Source organism: Schistosoma mansoni, chromosome 4 (genome assembly GCF_000237925.1).
Source record: "Schistosoma mansoni strain Puerto Rico chromosome 4, complete genome".
NCBI classification, from domain to species: Eukaryota; Metazoa; Platyhelminthes; class Trematoda; order Strigeidida; family Schistosomatidae; genus Schistosoma; species Schistosoma mansoni.
Genome location: NC_031498.1, coordinates 5,567,535 through 5,592,983, shown reverse-complemented (window position 1 = coordinate 5,592,983; position 25,449 = coordinate 5,567,535). Strand labels below are relative to the sequence as shown.

General features: G+C 30.4%; 2 non-coding genes across 2 annotated transcripts; both read right to left on the bottom strand.

Annotated features, from left to right (window-relative positions):
* Nucleotides 1-4,043: 4,043 nt before the first annotated feature.
* Nucleotides 4,044-4,115, bottom strand: Smp_tRNA_01010_Pseudo_TTG.1.1. Its single transcript has one exon. It is a non-coding gene (tRNA).
* On the bottom strand, nt 4,045-4,116 carry Smp_tRNA_01359_Pseudo_TTG.1.1. The gene has a single exon. It is a non-coding gene (tRNA).
* Between the last annotated feature and the right edge of the window lie 21,333 nt (nt 4,117-25,449).

Below are 25,449 nucleotides of genomic sequence, written 5' to 3'. Positions count from 1 at the left end.
AATTCACTTTGATATAAATGAGTTAGCTTTATAACAAAATTTCAATAATAACATTAACATATTCACTTATTATTGTACAAACCAATTATTAGAAAAGAAACCTCTACTTGTAAATAGTTTAATTTAATTGAAAACGGTGTAAAATAACATGTTTGTATATTGACATCAGTGTCCAAGTTATATTGAACATTAACAATAACATCGTCAATATCTCTGTAATCTAACAAAGAATTCAACTGTCTTCGATTTCCAAGTTAACTACAGAAATATGCTAACAATTATTTCAGGGAAATGGTATAATGGAATAAATCGGACTCAATCATCTTACTTTTAAGTGACTTTAAAGAAACAATTATCTAATTAAATAGAAAAATATCAATCAATTTAATCATCAAAGTTCCGTAATTTAGAAAGTAAATAATGAAGATTTCAAAATAACTTTCATCCCCATAAAATTGAATCATTCTAATAATCCCAAATTGACAAACTACCTGAAAATTGCTAGATTGCAAACGCAAGCTCAGAAATATAATTTTTTCTATGGGTAGGATGCTGTTCAAAGCTTATGTAGAAGAACTTCAGAGGTTTAGTTAAAAACTAAGTTTACTGATAGAATGCAAATTACGACAGAAATTAAAGTTTGATCATCCTAATTACAAAACAAATTGTGATGTTGTTTATTGTAATAAAAAAACATTACGTTAATGACAATATTTATTTGTAGATTAATACCTGGTTTTTGTACTAACGATTAAAACCAAATAAAACTTTTTATTTTGATGTTAAACTAAACTTAAACCGCCTATCAGTTTCGTCATTTTATATCTCTCGATATGAATTGTTAGTCTATAGAAAGCAACAGTAAACTGTATCGTTTTCAGATTTATACTATTCTGAATACATCCCGTGCGTTAAAATTCCATTTCAAACATTATAATCATCTAGTATATCGAATTGAATTCTACCTTGAACTAGATTTTTTAGGCTTTGTTATCACATTCTTGGAAAGAAGCTTATCTGTATTCGTAAATGATTTTGGGTAATAAATTTAGATGTACTTCGAGTATCAACCAGTTGAGATATAAATTTTTGAAATATTATTCGTATTGTATCATAAACACTTCTACTATGACTAAAATTAATCAATATTATAATTTATAACATGAATAACAAGCAAAAATTTCAGATTAATTTCAGATCATGTTTTTCTTTCCAGACTTGTATATACTAATGTCAAGTTTCAAACATAAATGATTCAGATGAAATTTACTTAACTACAAAACAATATAATAATTTGTCAACGTTTCTAACTTAAAACTAGATATTTCAGCATACCAAGAATCTAAACTGAAAGCTCCTAAATATTTTACAACGCATTGTTCAATTTTCAATTGTATTGGGTATTGTTATCTTCATTGCATTACGTCTTATTTGAATCTAATTACTGGGATATCTGTTCTAAGTCACCTTATTTATTGATAAAAAACATATACAACATTAATGCAACAAACAAAGTGAAGTTTATCTCAATTGTTTTTATATTACAAATTTATGATTCATATTGATGGAGTTCGTCAAAACAAGTATTGTGGTGTGTGTTGTTCATATCTACATAAGTAGTATATGACGATGATCAAGCAGAGAATGTTTTACACTGGAAGATCGATAAGGAAATAACGGAAACGAAACGCAATTGGTATGAAAAGGCATGAACCATCGTAATCGGAGACTATGGACTGATATTTGCAGAAGGAACAGTCAAGATTGAGACAATCGATTGATAGTTTGCAAATTAGCTGTTTACTGTATGATTGTCAGATTTTAGTGGAATAGTCTGGATTTTCGTTGTAAAATACATTCGATTGTCCCCACTCTAGTTCTTATTCACTACAGAATCACTCAATAGTGAAATTGTATTTTACATGAATCTTCTAATAACAAACCATTTATCAGTTTACTTTCGCTAGATATGAATGTTTTAAACAATCCCAAAATGTAATCAATTTTAATCACATAATCAATATGGATTGTATGATGCATGAAAAAACGCATATTTTCATTTCATAAATAGAGAGTTATATGCAAAATTATTTTTCGTGATCCTTCCTAATAGCTACAGTGTTTTAATAACTTAAAAATATTACTGAGTCCAGATCCGATATTTAAGGTATCATGAAATTATATGGAAGTTAGTGAAAGAAGAATGAAACCAAGATCTTAATTAACGCAATTCATGTAAACTGCTACAGAAATATTAGGGAAGATTTATAGTTCAGCTGACTCGTTTCAATCGTGTTGTTTTTTTTAAACTAGGCGGTTTAATATGACTTACAATTTAGAGATATCTGTAAGTCACAAGTCCACTTAGACGTAGACCTTATTCAGCTTAATGAACATAACGTTACCAAATTTGTGGTTACCCTTTTAATGTTTAACTCCCCTTTACTGTGAGGTGTATATTGTTTTCATTTACAACTAGAAGTGATTATTCGCACTTAAAAATGCATGATTATATATTTTTTATAGAACATACTGCGTTGTGTTAGATGTGAAGTGTCAATAGAGAAGATTTAAAAGATTTGAAGGTCAAGTAAATAGCTCTAGTGTTGTGGTAAATAAAACAGGCAAATTACAAAACTCGTGTTCATCTTAGAACTCAAAAACAAACCAGTTTCACTAACATCTCTAAATAAGCCAAGTCATTTTCTATAGATGATCGTCATCATACATGTAATGATCCATAATTTACAATCGTGATGTGAAATTACACTCCAATAGACGCCGATTGACATCTTATTTGATCGTTCTGTATAAATTTAAATGGAGTGATTATGTGCTTAAATGCACTTTATAGCAAACCTAATGAAACGTAAAAATGTGTAACTTTATAACAACCATGATAATCCAGCAGAATTATCAAACAGTGAACTTATTTGGAATAATAATGCTAGAAAAATTGTTCTGAAATTAACATCCATAAAAATATAATTTCAAATTATCTGTTCGACATAATTCTTTTCACAGAAATCACAACCTGATCGAAGCTAGATTTGTACACCAATCCATTTATCTAAAGGTCGAGCGTTAGCAGATGAGAGTGAGGGTTCTGAGTTAGATTCCTGGCTACGGAGTAGTGGATATTCACTGCTAGAGATCTCAGTTCTACAAGGGAAATGGGTCTCCAATACTTACATATTTTCATTTGTTATCTAACTTCGACCTTTACAATTCCATAATAGTAATTCCTTTCATTTATCAAAATGTTATGTCTATAATGAAAGCGAAAGATTGAATGCATCTCAATAAGCATTACAAGACTAATTTGAAACTAAAGGTTTATGTTGGAAAACGTTCATAGTTAACAAACATCTTATACTTGAAACTACGACTTCCGACTGTTCTTATTATTCAATATAAATGATACGTTCCGTTTCAAATAATATTTAAATTACTTTTCAAGCAAACAGATTTAAGTTTATGAGTAAGTTTTATTCCTATTTAAATTTAAATAAATACCATCAAGGAGGTTTTCTTCATTTTGTTACTTGACGTAATCCATCCTCACAAAGTTTTTCATCTTCATTCATTCGATTCTCAGGAGAATAAGGTTTAAAAAACAGAAATGAATAAAATAACGTCTATTTCTGTTATCTTATTATTTGTTTAACCTGAATTTTATTTTAAATTATTCGTAACAAACACATCTTCAAAAAAACATTTGAAAATAAAAGGAAATCAACCAAGTGTCTGACAAAACATTGCTTACTGTCATAGAAGGGAACAGTGATACGGCATGAACTATTTGACTAAGTGTACAAACAAGTGACGATTAAATTCATTTATTGTTGTTTGCTTGTATCTTCTCATTGTTATTTGTGACTGAAATTGATCAGTCTCGTACTAACATATATGTGTCCTGTGCGGATCGCCTCAAGTCACAAGCCTTATAAGCAAAGATAGATAGTAACTAGCAGTAGAATCCAAGACGCACATTTCGCCCTGTTTAGGTCTTTTCAGTTGGATGTGCCTGCATCCCAGAGTTCATGTCCAATCAGGGACTCGAACCCAGTACCGTTCGCTTCAAATGCCATCGCGTTATCCACTTAGCTACTGAGTCCTGATACAGGTACATCCGCCTGACGAGTCCCGAATAAGACGAAACGCGCGTCCTGAATTCTACTGCTAGCCACTATCCATTTTTGCTTATAAGTCACGATTAGTTCTCAGATTCGATTTCGTAACATGATAGTATAGTGGTAACGGTTCATCCCAAAAGTACAGTACTTCAGAATTTTATTTTCCTGTATCGTTCTAATAAAATTAACACTGTATTGCAAGCGATGATAGGATTGTGATCGTCAGTAAACTTTTCGACAAATGTTATAGCAATGATTTACACCAAATGCTTTCAGACACTAAAATCACCACTTATTTTTAATTCAGAAAATAAAATAACCCACCTACATTGCAGCATTCAAGCTTGGAAAATAAAAAGGCTTTAAAACACTCGGATTTATCAGTTGCATATTAATATGGATGTGAATTAGCAATTTTCTCCGGCATTCAGATTCTACGTAATTCACACTGCGGTCATTATCACAATACCTAGTGTAATTCATTGTTAAGGTGCATACTAAATCGTTTCCATTACTGATAGTGACAACCCTCAGTAGAACAATCATAGAATTTTAAAATAAAATGGTGTATTCCACCACAAAATTGGAAATTGCATAATCATGTAATCTCCTTGCTTTGCCTGTTCAGAATGGAAAGTTTCATCATCAGTTGTTTCTTTTAGCGATCTGCCACTAAATGAACTTGTATATCTCTGCTGTTAATTTGTTAACACAGTTTATTTCACTTTTTATGTTTGGATACACCATAGATGAAGAACATTCTAGGACTAATAAAAGCTGACATTTTTGTTTAAAATATGTGGTTGTACTAATTTCCTTAACGAATTATTAATGAAAAAAACCTTACATTCTAAAGCTTTCTATTTTATTGTGAAAAATTGAATACTGAAGGCATCAAGAATCTCTACGCCTAAACTGCTCGGTATTATTAAATATAATATTGGTATAAGGAGTACCTTACACCAATAAGTATACACAGATATTATTGACCCGAAATGGTACATGTTGGATATCATATTATATAGGTAACAGACCACATCATTCGTCTTTCGAAGACTCATTTCTCAATTCATCGAATCACCAAACTTTAAAACAATACACATTAATGTCATTCAAACAACCATCTGCCGTATTTGCAATAATTTTTTACAGTCAACTTGTTTTATTGCATTTCATAGAAAGAATGTAAACGATGTTGAGAACCGAAATGAGAAAACTGCAACAAAAAATGAATGACACTAAGTCAAACACTCCAACCATTCTTTGCGTGAACAAAACTAACTCAAGTTTTGACTCATTTCAAAAAAAATTCATGTTTAGTGTTGTAGTGATATCACAGCAAAACCTTTAAATATATTAATTGATCAGTTTAAAGTTGACATTTATACCATCCAATATCATCATTCTATTATAAATTTGTCAATGTTAAATATTACTAGTCACGTATTGACTTCTGCTACTATAATAAAAGTTTATATAAAGAAAACTTATTTGAAAGACATTTTCGTTTATTTGAGTAAAAAAAAATTATTTAAGTAAGACAACCAAAGTATAAGCTTATTTACTTTAGTAAATATATCCAACTAAATTTCGCGCTATTTGTTAATATATAATATAATAATATATTCTGAAAATAATAATTACAGAATTCACGTCAGCTTACAGGCATGATCAATTTGATATAAATAGCAACATTTAATGTAGAGAACAAACATGAGATATAAGATTGTTTTATGTTTGCTGGTTCAGTAATTGTTAAATAGTTTATCTATGACATGTATCACGGCAAACCAATTCATCACCAGGGAACTTTTAATTTTTTCTTAAGTGTATAGCCTGACGATTTATGAACGTTGTTCTTTAAGGTTATTTCCAGTGCCAGAGCGAGTTATTGATAAATATCTACATTTAGAGAAAGTAAGATTAAAGCAGAGGGCACGGAACAACAAAACAATGATGGCCAAAATATGACGGTCAGGTTTACCACTGTTCATGTTAGATATTATTCAAACGTGTTAGAGTCGCTAGTGATAGTGTTAACGTAAAGTGACAGCAAGTAAGTGGTTAAACATTTAAAGTCCCTATAATTTCACTTGAGGAGTAAGATACACTTACAGGCGCTAGAACATTTAATGCATTTTCAGAGGAGCAGTATGCATCAATGGAGTGAACAAATAATGAGAGAGATTTTATCGTACGGATAGTTTGTGGTAGATTATTCCATAGTCTAGAAAATTTATAGATAAAGTAATTCATATAAAGAGAAGATCTGGAATATGTTTGTTTCGCTAAAGACAAGGAGTTACGAATGTCGTATATGTGAAGCTTCAGCATATTGAATCGCCTGGTTGGATGTGAAAGATAGTTTGTTAAGTATTTTAAAAAAGAAGATAAGATTTAGTTTGAGTCTCCTCTTCCATAAAGAGTCGAGCCCGAGTTTATTACACCTAGAATTATATATCAAGGTACAATCAGTTCAAATATTATAACAACAATATTATTATTGTAATTAAATGCGATCAGTTACCCGAACATTATGTTCTAGTCTAATTTCAATGTGTATGTACCGTTGAAATTAAATTTGTAGACATAGTGTTTAAAACAAATAATAATTTTTAATATGTACTAAACGAAAACTGTATATAAAATATTGACCTCAAATTAACTGTTGTACTTATCAGTTATTTAATCAATAAATTATATCTAAATATTGTAGGATATCACAAAATTGAATCGAAGTAGCAATTTGCATATTTATCATGTTTCATAACTGTATATTTTCCGAATATAAATTTCTATCAGTAATTATCTTAGCTAAAAACATTGGTGTGACCAGGTATTGTCTTTTTTTAACGTATTTATGAGCCTATCTAAGTTATATTGCTATTAAAAACCTGTAGGGATTGGATGACTGCTCTAGACTGAGAGCGTTCAACAGTTCAATCCATGACAGCTCAACCAGGAATCGAACTCGTGACTGACGATCTCGCGATAAAATGTTTAAGCCCTAGGCTATCTAGCCAGTATCCAATGATGCACAAATATAAATTCCACCAATGTAACATATCGACTATCTTCTATTGCCCTTAGTGAAAGACTTTTTTACACCTGACATGGCTGAAACCTATTTGTCACTGCTTCACATTACGATTCCAGAACGTTCCTCTAAATAAACCGAAAGTCTTCGTTACATTTCTCAGTTGCAAACTGGAGAATACACATTGTTCAGTCGCATACTGAAACAAAACAGCCGTCCATTGCTTCCAGATTTTCAAAAGTTGCCTGATTTTGATCAATTCAAGGTCTTAATAAATTTTCAACAATCTTTACAAGCTCATACTGATCACTTATCGGCAATAGAAAATGACTGATAATAAAAATGAATCATTCATAAGAGAAAAAAGCTTAAAGGTATGTCCACTTAAGTATCCTAAAACTATGCAAATATGTTTTATGTGTTTCAAATCGTTTGCTCATAGAGATAATGACGTCCAGATACATAAGAAGTAATACGAAATATAACTGGGAACACGACATAGAATAAACAGACATTCGTTTTCTTTGAAATATAAAACTCTATTGATCTTCAACGTACAAGTCCTATTACCATCAAATAACAGTTACACGTATACTGTAAATAAATTTTATTTCAATGTCATAATACTGTTAGATTTTCTTTTGGAACTACACTATTTTGGTAATATTTAAGAATAACAATAATATTTATTTGGTGTCAAACTGTCAGAAATTGAGAACGATTCGGGATGAGTGAGTAGTTAGGAGAGTCAATTTCCAATATATATGTATATATATATATACTGACAAAGATAAATTCTTCAAAATATCCCTAATTGCTTTTGTTTTAATGTTCCTGTCAAAAATAATTTATCGATTGTTGTTATATATGTAAAAACTTGTTTTCATGTGTTTATGTTTTCTTTGAACGTGAGAATAAACCAGATGTCAGATTTACTTGATATTCACATGTATAAACAAAAAAAATATATAAACAACAACGACCTAAGAGAAAATAAAAACAAAGAGAATTTATCAAATCAATTTATAAATGTAAACAGAATTCAGTTAAAAAGTCAATATTATGAAGTTATCTCACTAAAGATACATAACATTTGGATTATTAAAGGTTAGATTATTTAAACTATTTATAGATTTACTACTGAATACTATTTTCTATACAGATTTGATCGAAGTTTTATGCTTAAATTTTCAAATGAAAATCATGGATGCACACTGCTGAGGATTCCCACAATAAGATGAAACGGCCGTCCGGTGCTTCCAGGTTTTCCATGGTGGTCTAGCTTCAATTGACTCATCATTTCAACTATTTAAAACAATTACTAAAATCTCCACAAAACCCCTTTCTGAAAATGAAAAATAAACAAAGAAAATGAATTATGAAGTTATAAATTAACGTAGACATTATACATTAAAATTTTGTCAAATAGTTTATAAGAAATAGTGAAAAAGACATTCAACCGTTTGAAATGGTATAAACACAGTGTACAACTAACTCAGTACAATGTTCATTCATCAAGTCAAATAAATTTGATTATATGGAATTTAACATTCAGTTGAATAATCATATTTACATCAATTATAACATAAATTTGAAAAAGAAAGGAAACAATAGGTCATATAAGAATGAAATAGTATTTTTCCTTTATACAACCTAATAATAAACATATTTTTTTGTTATAATATATCCCCTAATGTAAAACATTACACTTCTGACGTTTCACAACCTAATATACGCCTCTTCTTCAAAGTCAGTTGGAACACTACTGATAGGTATTCTTGTTAAAAAAGGTTTGAACATATATATTGAAACTTAACATAAACTTAACGGTTATTAATAGGTCAATTTGTAGTAAATGAACACTCAGAGTAGGAAAACTATTTATTGTTTATTACAAAATTATAGAATATTTTCATAAAATACAAGAGTACGCATTAATTACATTATTTGTAAATCTTCTATCAATTGCCCTTCACATTCTGTATGATTCTTCCAGTTTACAATTCCTTTCTATTTCCCTTTCTCTTTTTTTCAACTTCATATTCTTAGACTTTTGCTGCCAGGCATTCCACATACTACTTATTTCGGAAGACTTAAATAGTATACACCACGAATTCTCCAATTAAATTTATGATCATTTAACCTGTAACGACATAAAAACTAGTAAAATATGTACAAGAAAAGGTGACCATTTGAAAGTTTATTTCAAGATGATTGGTGGTTTTATGTAACCTAAACTACATAACTCGGTTAAAATTTCACAAATTATTTTCCTCAAATTAAACATTTTATCAATAATGTTGCATGGTGAGAAAGAATCAGCTGAAAAACTGTAATTTTCAACTGAAATATGTTTGTTTTTCAATTCTCTTGTCCCCGGCACAGATATTCATATAATTTTTGTCATCTTTCTAGTCATAATTGTTCATGGCGCACTATGTGAAATGATGTAAGATCAGTAAGGTTATCTTTACATTTCTTCAGCTATTTCCGTATCTGATATGTTTTATCATGGAACCGAACGTTTTCTCTTCCAGTGACAAGATTAAATAAACAAAGGAAGGGATTAAGCCTAAGTCTCAAGTGACATAACTTTATTAAATCAACGGACTAGATGTTTTTTTCTAAACTTTTCAGTAATGTCCATTATATCCGAGGTATTCTATGTTTATCACTACTTTAGTTAATCAAAACGGCACACGAGATGGCTCTGCTCAAAGCAGATGCATAAAATTATTTATACGATGTACTATGAATTTAATCACAAGATGGCTATCATATGAAAATCCACAGAAAACTAAAGAGTGCGTTACATTGTATATAACTGAATAAGTCAGTGAACCTTCAGTCTTGTGATGTTTAAAATCCTAATAAACCTCAGAGTCAGAATCTAACAACTCTTATATCCGATTTTTCTCGTTTTTTATGTAGCTCAGTAATAGTCCAGAGATACTACCGACAGCCGTTTGACCAATGTTATGGTTTACCTTAACGGTCATAAATTTATCCTGAAACCCCAGTAATTATCCTTAAAACGGTCTAGATCATAAATAACTAGGTATAAATTCAGTGATTCTTTTATGGAAGTCATCAAAAATTACTTGTACGGAAATATAATCTAATGCATTGTTCTGAATCATAACACATTCATTATACCCTTAGTATTACCACTTCGTTTTTTTATTTCATAATATATGATCCCTTGATATTTTGATAAAAATTGATAAACTATTTCACATGTTCTCACATATAATCACATTTCAAAACGTGATCAAAATAGTTATATCTGTTACTCAAAGATTGTACATTTATAATTATTGATCAGTTAACTGATACTAAATGCTGTTCATTTCAATTTATATAAATGTGACTGTTAATGTAGCTGTAAAGCATATGAAAAATAATATATCTATATTTATATATATCATTTTGGTTTATTTTGGGCGTCAAATAAATTCACATCTACTCTTTTAGCGTTCTTACTTTGTCATCTGATTAACGGTTTTCTAGTATCCAGTACTAAATCAGTCCAACGCTCCGCAGATACAACAATTCATATAGTAGATACATAATAGAAACCTTTCATAAACGTTCTGTGAGTTGTAATCAATATGAATTATGTAATCAAACAACTGTCCATCTTACGAATGTTAATCATTAATAAATGCTAGTTTATTTCAGATGTCGTATGGTGTGTGCTTCCCATTTGGACAGATATAAGTAATATGTAGCAGGAATAGAAGATGAAATGTTTACCAGTAGATGATTGAAATAAATAAAACAGGAAGAAAAACGGAGGGCAACAGAAAGAACAATGGAACTAGAAGTATGATGGAGTATGCAGAAAGCAACTCAAGTAAAATGTGCAAGTGATATATTCAATGTATGATTTTCATATTTTACAGGGCCACTTTGTGATTTTCTATAAAACAATAAACTGGCTCACTGTATCTAAAATCCCCCTTTACTACAGTAGTACAAGAAACAATCATATATTTAGTCTTGTAATCGAATAAAGTTATTAACTAATTTTATTGTACACGTACAATTAAAAGTGTTTACTCTTTCTGTACTGTATCACTGATGGATGTTTTAATAGTGATTTCAGCCTCAAATTGTCAGCTGTAATTTATGAGTACTTTGTTTACAATGCACATAAAAATGTACTCAGTTTGAAGTAAATCACCTTTGTGCAATACAAATAAACTTCAACAAAATGACTCTCTGTTTATTGATGAATATATGTTTTAGTTAATTATATAAAACTCATTAAACAACTTTGCAAAAACTAATAAAACGTATTTCACGTAAATGCACTTTTATGAAGTGGTCAAATACACTAAAAAAATACCAGTTCTCCAACAAACTTTGTATTACCATCGAAAAGAAAAATTTTAAAAAATTCGATATTCGATAAAACTCATGCTGTACATGTTATTCTTTGCAATTTCAAAAGTGTCTCAATCTACTGATTCTTTTATTGATTATTAGTATATTATGTACAATCTATTTACTAATCTTTTTTAGGGAACAGATGTACTGTTATTAGATTACTCTTCAGAGAAACACTACTCTAACAAAGGAAACAAGGTTTTATTTAGTATGTTTATTGATAGTTTAGTGTTAAAATATTTTTTATATTTCGAGGTTAAAGTTGCAACACATATGAATAAATAATTTATGACTTAATATAAATCTGAGTTCATATTGATAATTGCATGCAAAATATAAAAGTGACTTCACTTCTCATCACTCCAAAAAACTATTATAAAAAAGACGTACCCGCTATTGCCTTAGGATCATTAGATTGTTATTAATATTTAGAAAGACGACTTTTGAAGTTGAAGGTCAGGTGAACATATTACGTTACTTATTACGTTAAATGGAAGATTTCAACAATAACAAAAGAAAATGATTAGTTCATAATGCCAATGAAAAAGAATACAAAGTTCAAAACAATTAAATTAAACACAAGTAGAGTTGTAGATAAACTAATAAATAACTATCAAAAATGAGTTAACATTCTACTTGATGTACTGCAATGAATAAAAACAAGCTTAGAGTCTCAATTTTATTATAAATAAAAAATTAGTTACGAAATTTTTTATGACAGAAAATTTGTTTGCATTTCCGAATGTTGACCTCTTGATTTTACGAATGATAAAAAAAATTCATTCACAGTTGAATTTGCACCTACTTATCTAATGCATTAAACTGGGATATTTTGTAGGAGTTTTTAAACCGCTGAATTAAATCTAGGCATCATTATATCCATAGACGTTGATCAGTGATGAAAAACATAGCAATACCTAGTTAGTAGATTCATATTAATGGATCTGTCAGTTATATTGAAACATACACAAGTTACTGATGTAGTCCATATGTTTAAATGATTTTTTGTAACATTAATTTAGTAGAAAACTAAATGCGACATCAATAAATGTAGCCGATGGTAGTTTGAAAACTGTCAAGACTCAAATATTTTCTCACTGGATAAAATCTGTCAAAAACATCAACATACACAACATAGGAAGCTCTTGTGCATCATGCGTTTTACACTGGACTACATGATGACATTGCTTTGCAAATTAAAGCTTCACATTATATCATATTTTGATGTAACACTTTAATACATATATATTGTAAGCAGCTAATAGAAAGCCCCGAAATAGAAGGAATTCATATTATTCAGCTTAAATTGTTGTTTTGACTTTATTCAACTTCATACCAAAAACCAACTCCATAAAGTTTTTTATAATTTCTGTTGATTTATTTTCTTCTCCAATTGTTTACTTCATCTTAAAAGTGATCCTATTTTACACTGATATATAACAATTTCTAATTATCTTATGAAATGAATTGCAAATTTATAATTTAACAGAAGAGATTATATAATGTATAAGTAGAATCAAAGTTTTGAAAAATAAACATTTGGTGATAAATGGAACATAAATCAGCAAACTATAATTGAGTTATATATATATGTTTGTAACCATGCATATGTATGCAGGGTCCCAGAAAATTGTTCCAAAACAAATATATGTATATATGGATCTAGATCGAATAGACGAAAAAACAAAATAAGCCTAGTGAAAATTGTTTATTATCCAACTTTTATCTATCTCTATCCATTTATTTATCTACAATATGGAATGACATTAAAACATTAAAAAAATGCATAAAACATAGCTAATCTAAACATTCCATTATTATATATTATTGAGTATACATATGAAAAAAATTCAAATATTCACCAAATAAACTCAGTAATGCAATAAATAATTCTAAATTACATTTCCATTTCATTATTATTTTGTAATACTGTATCAAAGGAATGAATCAGAAATAAATAGAGTATTTACTCTTATTGCAGTGAACAGAACACGAGTGGGGACAATCGAATGTATTTGAGCACAAATTACAGACAATCTCACTGCAATCTGATTACCATACAGTAAACAGTCAGTTTGCAAAATAACAATCAATTGTCTCAATCTTGATCATTCCTTCTACAAATATCAGTCCATAGTCTCCGATTATTATTATTCATGCATTTTCATACCGATTGCGTTTCATTTCCGTTATTTCCTTATCGATCTTCTGCCAAAATACATTCTCTGTCTGACCATTATCATATACTATTTATGTGGATATAAGTAGACCACACCACATCGTAAATAGAAGGTTTGTAAATTATAGAAATATGAAAAATATATTAAAACTTGTTTATTGAAAAGACATTGCAAAAATGTTTTCTTACAAATAATAAATTTAGAACTAAACTGGGAAACGATATAAGAGAAAAAACAAAATACACACGAAAATCACATCGGTAACACTATTTCGAATAATTCAATCTGTTTATGGATGTTCACAATTTTAACGTTATTTGAACAAATGTTGTTATATATTATCATTGATTCGATTGTGTTTTTTATCGTGGTTCATAGAGATATTGACTTCATAGCTTTGTTGTTTATACTGAATATTGTTTAGACAGAATGGCTTCTGTGGTGGTCGGTATTCGATATTATCCTTAAACTTCGTATATTGTTCGTCCTTATAACCGTTACAAGATAACGCTCCAATGGTGCATAAATCAAAAGACGAATATGAAGTGTTGATTGCGTTTACTATTGAACCACGCACAGATATCCAAAATTACAGGCACGTTAAGCAGGTATGAACGAGCCATTGATCGAGTCAATGAACAAGTGTGCAAGTCAACGAGTCAGTGAACAAGATTAAAATGTACATATATATACATATGGAAGTGAATGAATCATCGAATCAATTAGGCGACTAATAGTAAGGCTAGCAGAATGTATATATGCGTAGACAGTAAGCAATGCTCAAGCATACATATTCATACAAGTGCAACAATAAAAAAGGTTCCATAGTGTAGACAGATTTTTCTTGTACGAAATTAGATATGAACAAAGTCAAATGTACGTCAGCTTCTATACTTCATTTATTAATGGGGTATTTGCAAAACTTGAATGATAATATGAATAGTACCTGAAGAAAATAATATTTACTTGATATAGTGATGACATAAAAAAGTAGAAATTTGTTTTAATATAAAAAGTAATTAAGAAATGAAAATTATGTTACAAAAATATAGTATTTCAAGTTTTATAGTCTAGGTAGTTTACCTCAATCGGGCAACTAGTTAAAATCAGAAACTAATAATCAGCTGCCTCATTCTAATATGCGATTGTTCAGTAGTGTATGTTCACAACCTTACCCCAAGATGAGTGTATTTTCGCTAGTGTGAAACAGTTTAAGATCATATATAGTCGTTTTCAAATTACATAGATTTATTTTTACTCAGTTTAATAGCAAACATAAAAACAGTTTACACTCTATTTGATAAACCCAAACTCAACAGTTAAAACATAGTGTATTATTAGTAATTTAAAGAGCTTTCCGCTGTACTGGACCACATCACTGATATAATCGTAAATTAAAATGTAGAAGTTTAGAACTGCTGGCTGTACTCTCATATATCGTTGTACAATGATCATCTAAGTTTTTAATAATTCATAATGAGCACATATAGATATAAACTAATGTACACTGAAAGTTCAGAGTCATATTTCGCGAAACTTATATGGTAAAAGCGAGTCACTAAAAGAAGCGTTTAAACTACCACTTAGACCTCGAATACATAAAAGGTCGTGCTGTTTAGATAAAGACACTACTACTACTACTACAAATTCAAGTCATACAATTCTGGTGAACCTGTTAAGTATCCAAATGAAATTAACTGAAAAATTCCAACTTTTGGAACCCTTGAAAGAAACCCGCACGTAAGTCTTACTTGATGACCTTATCATACAAAATATCTGATTCTAGGTAAATCAGTAAAATTATGCTGCACTTCTCATTAAAATGTCATTAATAGTTATCTAAAATTAATTTACGAACTAATCTAGTTAGCAGCAGGGTCATAATGAACAATTTTTAAATACAAAGTAAAAACATTACATTCCGATTTTACTTTGTTAGAAAAAATCTGCAGGAAGCAATGAACTTAGGTTTCGTGCTAGTTTTATCAGCAAAGCGTATCTGAGATTTTTACTGAACTGACTTTCCTTGTAAGATTTAAACTCGATTTATCAAGTATTAGTCTTAATTACAACTAAAACAGTATCAGAGTAGCGATTGTGCAACTGTAGAAATAATGTACTTACACTAAGAGTGCTGAATACAATAAAACGCGGTCGATAAATTTAATCATTATTAAGGACTAAACAAATGCTTAGTCGGTTTACTATCACTATTTTAGTTTCGGTTTAGTTGTGAACTAATCACTAAAGAACAGCACAAATGAATTCCTTCTCTAATTCTGGAGCGAATAATTCTTCCCTTTTAACTAATAAGCTATAATTGTAAGAAGCTTCACTAACCAATAGTATTTAATGGTAAGCATTCTGAACTATCAAATACAAGAATCTGGAGAACTAATATTACTACATTTCGATTCATTATATATCATAATATGTGAAAATCATAGATTGCCTTCTGTCATGGCTGAAGGTTTGAATTGTTATGGTCGTAAATTGGAAAATAATCTTTTTTGTACATATTAGTTTTTAACTACCTTCCAGATATTACCAGTTCAAGGTACAAACTTCTTTATGGTGTACAATGGTTAAAAAATCCAACCCATCAACCAATGAGTATTTCTAGACCTATAATTTCATGTTATTAAAAATCCTAGTCTTCGTGGAAGCTATCCAGTGATACACATTCATACATAAGTGAAGAAAATATTATTTATTCCAAGACGTTCTTGAAAGTTAAAGATATTAATACAGCGGTATCTACCTTCTGTTCTCATTAGAAGGATATTTAATAGGTAAATCACAAATCAAACAGCTAATATGATGAATGAATGCTTACTCATGTGTAAGCAAGCAATAACAGCAATCCATTATTTCAAATGTCATTTCGTTATGAGTTACTAAAAAATCATTCAAGAAAAATATTAAGTATTAAAAAAGTTGGCTTAAAATAAGCCGGTAAATCAAATCACATAATAATTAGAATTTTCAAACAGAAAGTAGATATATATAGTTGAAATCATGAGTCAATTGAAGCTAGACCACCATGGAAAACCTGGAAGCACTGGACGACCGTTTCATCCTACTGTGGGACTCCTCAGCAGTGTGCATCCGCGATCTCGCCTCGGGAGATCCGAACCCAGGACCTACCAGTCTCGCGCCGGAGCACTTAACCGATAGGCCACTGAGCCGGCATCCAATGGTATTAATGTCTAACTTCCACCAATCCACGAAATCGCGCAACCATTCACCAATGTTGTCAGTGAGTTGATATCTCCCAACAGACCTGGTTGAACTCCACTGGTTACTGCTTCTCACTGGTGGATAGATATCTCAATCAAATCAAATTATCTTGAATTTCGTTCTCAACCTTCTTTTTTACACTTGATTACTTTAGAAATCTTTGCTACTTTCAAACAAATACTCTTCTACTAAATTTTGTTTCATCATTAGTAGATAAACAGTAATACAATTTCATATACATACCAACTCAACTATAATCGATCGACGATTTCTACTCTGAATTGATTTGGAACAAATTATATCAAATTAAATTCAAGAAACGTTTATTACAAATTGTGAAACAAACATTGAGATTTGCAAAAACAAAGACTTTCTTTATTTTTTCTTTAAAAAAGTAGAAAAATTCAATATGAAAATTAGATAAGAGAAATCTCTTTTGATTGTTTGATTTTATACAAATAAACTAATTTCCTCATTGATTATATCAGTTGTTGAGTAAGTTATTGATTTTTCTCGTAAAAAAATAAAGAATAGATTTTACTGTTTACTACCATCTAGATGAAACGACAATTATTTTGATGTAATGCCCAAATTTGGATTGACACTGAACCAAATTAGTGAATAAACAACAAGAAATGGATACTTGATTAATATGTGTTCAATATTCATCATTATAGTTGTGTATGTTTGATAAGGAAAATGATATTTGACAGATCTAAGAAGTTATATGAACACTCTCAAATATCACAGAGATACTTAAATAATTTACTAGCAAGCAAACTTCCAAAAATGAATTACCGGCTTTAATTTCAACTCTACTTTTTTTAACGAACTGGTTAGTTAAAAGTCTTAAAGTACACTGAACATCACACTCTCGCTCGTTTATAGGTTAAATGAAAATGTTTGAGTAAGCACTGAGTGTAATATGTTTCACGAACATTAGTGCTATTTCTCTGAGTAAAGAATCTGCATAAACTGTGGTTAATTTTCAACACTTCTTCAATGAAAATAAATCCTGATATTGTTTAAAAAAGGCTTGTTAACACATTTTACTAAGGTAGTATTAAGAAATAATTTGAAACACGGTTCTTTATTAAATAATGCGAAAATGCTTTACTTCAGTGCATGAATAGTTCTAAAGCAATATAAATTCATAGAGTATGTCAATATGCTTCAGTGGATGATCTCCTTCAACCATGAACAATAATAACATTAGTTCTGTTTACCTCTGAACGTCATGTTAAATACTTAGAAAGTATTAGGTTTAGTGTCGTAGTTTACGGAGGTTTACTACATAGGGAGTTAGTTTGTCCTATGGAAAACAAGACGACTTTAATCCACTGAATTTGAAACGGTTAGCCCACATTTTTTTTTACGATATATCTAAATGATGAACGCAAACTGACTCAGAATAGTTGTATTAACCTCTTAATCTCTTATACATTAAATATCTATTTTTTTAATAAATAAAACATTAGAAATATGAATGCATGCAATTCATCAAAAATAGACTGTAAATACACCAAGTAAGACTCACAATCTAAATAAAACTGAATTGTCTATGAAAGAAAATAAATAATACCACGATGAAGCCGCTGTCCAGTGCTTTTTGGTCATCAATGCTTTTCTAATTTATGTCGATTTGTATTCTTATTAAAGAAAAAGTTCGATATCCTCTCCTTTACCTCTGTTGAATATATTTCGTAGAAAATTTGAACACTCAGGAAACTTAATCGTTTCTAACATAGAAAGAACTATGTCTCATCGATTCTTTTGATTAAATTTTGAGAATACCAGACCATTGTGAAATAGAAAATACATCGAATTCGGTGAAGTCATAGAAGGAAAGTAACATCTGAACACTATTTACTGTGTTTTATTCTGCCTCGAATCTCATTTATTAAAAGATGTTTGATTATTTTTCAAAGGGTAAAAGCTTGTTTTTACCACGAATTGCTTACATCAGATAAGGCGAGTTTACTTGTTGAAGGATATGAAGATTATTTCTGAACACTGAAGGCGCTAATGTTTCTAATTGTGAAATTCAAAAGAAATTAGCGGTTGTTATTTTCTGCTTTTCTGATCAAAATGTAATATTAATTCATTTTTTTATTGGTTGTTTGAATCTTCCTGTTGATATTTAAGTCTGCAATTCATCCATCTCTTATTGACATATGTGCGTCCTGTGAGGACTGCCTCGATATCACGTTCAGTCACTAGCATTATAAGCTGAGATGATATCCGCTCTGAAATGCAATTACATCCGGCTGACGAGCCTCAAATGGGACGAGACGCGTGTCCTGGATTCCATTTCTAGCCACCATCCATCTCTGAATAAAATGCAATACCGATTCATAATTTCTGAAACAAGATGTATATGAACATACAAACCTCTCAAATTTATGAAGTTTTATTTGCTCTATGTGTAATCCCAGTTTCATATTCTTATACGACATTTTTAATCTTTGATTCGTAATTTACTGAATTACACGTTTTAATATAAATTTGAAGATCAAGTTAATTATTCTAATAAACTTTCATTGAGTTTTATCATACGATTTACGCTTTTTTCAAATTATTGGTTCCATATTCCAACCTATAGAAAAAAGCATTCCGTAGAAAGAACATTTATTATATGATAAGTGTATTACATAACAGAATAATCAAAATAAATTGTCAGATATTAAGAAATTGTGTACTACTCAAAATTTTCAAAAATATAAAAAAAATCATGATTAAATTCACTTAGTATTGTTTGTTTGAATCTTCCCATTGATGTTAAGGACTGCAACTGGTCAGTCTCTTATTGGCACATATGCATTCTATGCGGATTGCCTCAATATTGCCTTAAGTCACAAGCATTATAAGCAAAGATGGATAGTGGCTAGTAGTGGAATCCACGATGCGCGTTTCATCCTATTTGGGAGTCGTCAGCTGGATGTCCCTGCATCTCAGAGTTGATGTTCACTCTGAGACTCGAACCCAGTATCGTTCGCTTCAAACGCCATCGCGTTATCCACTCAGCTACTGAGTCATGATAGCCGCTTGCTTGTGCAATGGGGTGAAGTTTAAATTCATTTAGTATTGTTTGTTTGAATCTTACCATTGATGATGAGTGAATAACGCGATGGCATTTGAAGCGAAAGGTACTGGGTTCGAGTTTCAGAGTGAACATCAACTCCGAGATGCAGGTACATCCAGCTGACGAGTCCCAAATAGGACGAAACGCGCGTCCTGTATTCCAGTGCTAGCCACTATCTATCTTTGCTTATATATCATGATTATTTGTCTCCGTGTTCGTTACAACAACAAAAAATGTTCAATCAAATTCATATCATTTCCTTTCATGTTAGTAACTGAATGTTATTTTCAATAAAAAACACATTTATCAGTCATCTAACCAACTTAATTATCTATAAGTGGATTTTTACACTAAGTAAATTATTATTCATAACACTTAAAAAACCTCTTATTAATTTCCGTTTTTCTTTTTGTGAATTACATGTTATCATTAAACCAATATATCCTATTTTACTAAGTGAGAATATTTTCTTCTGTCCTCATACATATTACTATAAGATTTTAATTATACTTCAAATCAGAGTTACTCATTTTAAAGTTTATTTCAACAGAATTTACCTTAGTGATATCCGTTTGTTTGCTTGTTTTTAAAAAGTTTATGGCGCTTTGTATATCAATCAACCAAGAAATTTTGGCAAACAAAAAAAACAATCATCCATCTAAAATAATAAACTTAACAGTAATAATTAAGTCTGAAAATGTTTTTTTTTAAAAAAAAAGAAAACTCTAAACTTTGGCTACAATGGTGTAGAAGTTACTAGAAAAACTTAAATAAAAATAAATGTTACTATGTTTCATTAAGTTTAACGAAAGAATGAGGGACTATTTAGCTAAAACTTTATCTAGATTGTTACAACCTCTTTTTTTTAACTTTTAAATGAACACTTGAATTTATTTAGATGGAATTTTTGGAACTTTTATATCATATGAAGTTGCTTAGTACCATAAACTTAAATAATAATCTTAATTATTTAAAACTATAAGCATGTGACAGATATTGTTTGTTTTTTTAAACCTGATTCAATACTTTTAAGCAGAACATAAACTTAACAACTTATATAGTCTAATTGATTTAGACTAACTGGTAAGGTGGTAACGTATTTGTCTTTAGCTTTGGAGAACATAGGTTTAATTTCATGTAAGATTATTGTGTTTGATACGTCCAGATAATCTAAAATGAGAATCAAATCACTAAACACTGTTAAGTGATAATCAAGCCATGGTTTTCAGTTTTTATTCTGTATAATGGTAACGAGGATGTCCATTTAATGTAAATTATTGTTTAAACATTTGTTCCCCTTTTAGTTGTAACTCCATTAAAATTGTTATTGTGAACTCAAAAACGTGTTACACTTTTTTCATTCAGTGCAATTTTTAGTCATAAAACAAATGCTAAAAATATTCCTCGTAATGACACGTTTCTTAACCAACAAGACTATTAGTGTATTACGTTATAATTTATCTAAAATTACAAAAAAAATATTTATCCGCTTGTTGAATTTCTTAAACATTCTCACAGGAATGTAGTCATTACAAGGTAACGAACCAGATGGAGCTTTCTAGGAATTTCTAACGAAAATCATTTCAATAGCTACCAGACTATAAACTCTACCAAAGTAATTGGTAGTTCATTAATCAATCCATAATATGTTGCAATCGATTTGGTATTCATGCTAAAAAACAGAAATAACCAATGTAAATACGGTAAAGTTGACTTTTTAATTAACTGTTGTAGAAGTAATTCGATATGAAATAAATCCAGTAAATGACTTTATAAAGAGTTCGTATATGCCAAAATTCAACGGAGATATATTTTCCTAACTACAACACATCAACACTGGTGATCTATCGATAAGAAACTACTTCCCTTCTGTTAAACTGAAAGATTTATTTATTGAGGTGTATATTTTAAGTTTTAGTAGCCCTGTATTCGACTCCAGTTAAATCATATGCTGACTTTTATAGAAATATACATGTCGCCGACCCTCGTATACAATTATCGACTTCATTCGCGCTAGAGAATAACGGAATAAAATAAGCCAAATACAAGAATGAATTTTGAGTACGTATATTTCGTACACTTGTTGATCAAAACAGATAATCAGATAAACGAAGCAAAGTGAAACGAGACGAAACGGAATAACGCGCAGCGAAGGCGAGTGAGCCAACTCGATTTGATCAAGTGGGACTGAATATTTATATCTAGACAAAAATAAGTTACAGACAAACAATTAATAGGGCAAGCAATTAACACACAATCATATAAAAACAGTCAGGGTCAGTAAAAGAATAAGTGACAGGGTCAAAATGTGGCTTCAGAAGAATGAATAAGCTGGTCTGTCCATAATCTAGAATAACCTATGTGGGCTTGAAATAGTACCAGCTACTACAAGATATTCCATTATCTTCTAAATTAGGTTATTTAGTTGTGATAATACCCATTGTCTAACAAAAAAGACCTATTATGCCTGATCATTACATTTATTTAGCAGATGCTCTAAGTTCACTTTTGAAAGAAAGTTACGAACATTTCTAACAACAAATTATATTATCTTTTAGTTAAGAAATATTTGTTAGCTTTTTGCCAAAACTCTTCAAGTCAGTAATGATTCATTACAATATGTCAAAATAAATGGTTTTGATTTAACTAATGTAAACTAAAGTAGCATAAATATAAATACGGTAGCTCATCTAGCTTTCTATTATAAAATAAAATTTCTCAGTAGCACAAAACGTGTGTCAGAATGAACAAAAATACGCAAACCGACTCTGCGCTTACACGTTGATAATCATGCTAGGGAAGAGACAGGAATCATACACTAACTAGTGCTAATATTATCAAAGTTTAAAAACAGGAAATAATCTTGTTTATCAGCTTTCATCTGTCAGTGGTAGAATACGAAGTACAGCTAATTCAGATTTATTATATGCTCAAAAATTTATGTTAAGATTTCTGTTAAATTTTCATAGATTAAATCGGTGGCTGATAATACTTAGACCATTATTGTAAAACAGGTAGCAGTGTTGTGGACCCAAGATTCCATCCCAGTGAACTGAACCCAGAACCTTTGGTCTTGTGCGTATATCTATAACTTTAATCAACTCGTAATACTGTGAGACCATGTTCTATTCCCTAATGTCATTAACTGTCTCATACCTAACACACATGAACTCTATTAGTCAGTTCCTCACACTAGCACTCCTGAAACTAAATCAAAAAGTTAGTGATTAGTGAGTACAAGATTATTTTTAGCAGCATAGGGGTTTTATTAGGACTGTTAACATATAATGGATTAAACGGCATAAAAATTAGAATTCATACAAATCTGAAACTTCACAGAGAATATGTTATAATTGCTTATCTTCCTAAAAAACAGGTTTTAATGATAGCAGACTAGGCAGTTATACGAATTAATTGACCCACTAAATTTAAACGGTCTTACGTATCACAATTTGATGCATTACATGAAAAGAAAGCAAAATAGCAGTCATTTTGCCAAAGGAGTATCAATACATTTATTTTGGCTATGACTATTACCTTGATATCATGGTCAGGATCGCCCATCATGATAACATATTCAAAACATAACGGTTAGATCACATGTCCCTAAAGGTCCTACGTTGCCGGGCAGACTTGTTGAAGAACGGTAGGACTAGAAGCAACAACTGAAGTTCTCAAGGAGAAGTTGTTCTTCTGACTGTACGTTGGTGCGTCCATAGTAAGCTTTTTCCCTCAAATAACGAGCAACTGCAGCGATGCTGTCTTCTTACGACGGAAGGAAAAGGACAAAGTAGATTGTCCCTAAAAATGTCGAACCTCACCTTGCCCAACCGATTACTATCTATAGCGGCAAGGTTTGTAAAACATAAAGGTAACGCAACCTAGACTTCTCATACAAGGCCTAACTGTAACCGAATACAGGCAATTATCCCTTGGTTAGTTCGTTCACCATTCCAGACGATCACGACCACCTGTATCTTGTTTCTGTTTTCATACATATGAAGAATGCATGTCTTTTCACGGTGTGTATGACAGGGATTTGACAACTGTCTTCTTACGTCCAACAGCATTCAGGATCATCTCATTCACAATCAAACCCTATCTTTATTAACAAATTTAAATATTAATCACTCGATTTTACAATCTAGAGCGAAATTACTGAACGATGTGAGATTTTCGCTATAAATAATCATTTGGTCCAACGTTTCACGATTACATTGAAACACTAGCGAATTCATATAAAATGATGTGTCTATATTCAGATAGTTTATAAAAACGTGTTTTGTCACGGAACGAAATCAACTGAATAAATGTTAAGAAATCAGCAATTAATGGAAAAGTGTTGTATTAAAAAGAAACTGAGATTTCATTTTACATGAGAAAGTCAGAAATCACAGAAAATAAACTTCAAACTACTTGAAGTACGCATAGAGTTGAGGCACAGTCTGAAACCATTCACCATAAAAATTTTCCAGATATTAGCTGCAAACTTCATATTTGTTTTTGTTATATCCCATGGAGATGTATGAATGGTAACTTTGAGAACTATTTATGGACCAACATGATATGTATGTTTCCTATTGTATGATTGTTAAGTAACTAAACTATTCATATTCGTGTCCCTCTTATTAAAAGCTTCATTTTGACCTCTAGACTATTATTATATGATTTACCATTCTTGCGTTATCCCTAGTCCATTAATTACTGTTCACCTTATTCACAGTCACATTTGGCTAAATCTTGTACAAATGTTATTTTCTATTTTATGGTACGATGTGGTCAGTTTGTTTGGTATATAAACTCAGTATGTTTGAGAATAATGATTCATGTTGCAGAGGCTGTTATTGGTATTCTGGGCTTAACTGGTTGGGCTAGGCGGAAAGCAGGACTGATAAGTACTCAAGACTGCTCATACGGCTTTTGTGTATCATTGCTCTGATCGATAAGCCACTCCTCTCTGATTGGCGGGGATCATCACGTCTGATATTAAACAGGGCACGCACGCACTCACAAGTTATAACAGTTTCTATAGATGAGATATAAAACAGATAACTTATAGAATTCGGTCAAAGACAACTTGAAATCATATGGATTTAATACATGAACAGATTGGAATATTTTAAAGATGAAGTTGAAACTCGATCCGTACACAAATTGGAAGTCATAACGATAATATTATCCAAAGAGAATTTTCTTCAAAACAATATCCAGTTAAGAATATTATTTCTTCGTACGAAAAACGTAAATAAACAAATTAATATGAAAGTGATAAGATTAAATCAAATGAATACAGAAGAAAAATTCCAATTTATAGTCGGAAGCAATTTCGAATTCATACATAATAAATAAGGAAATTTCGGAGTTGTAAAGAAAATTATGGAA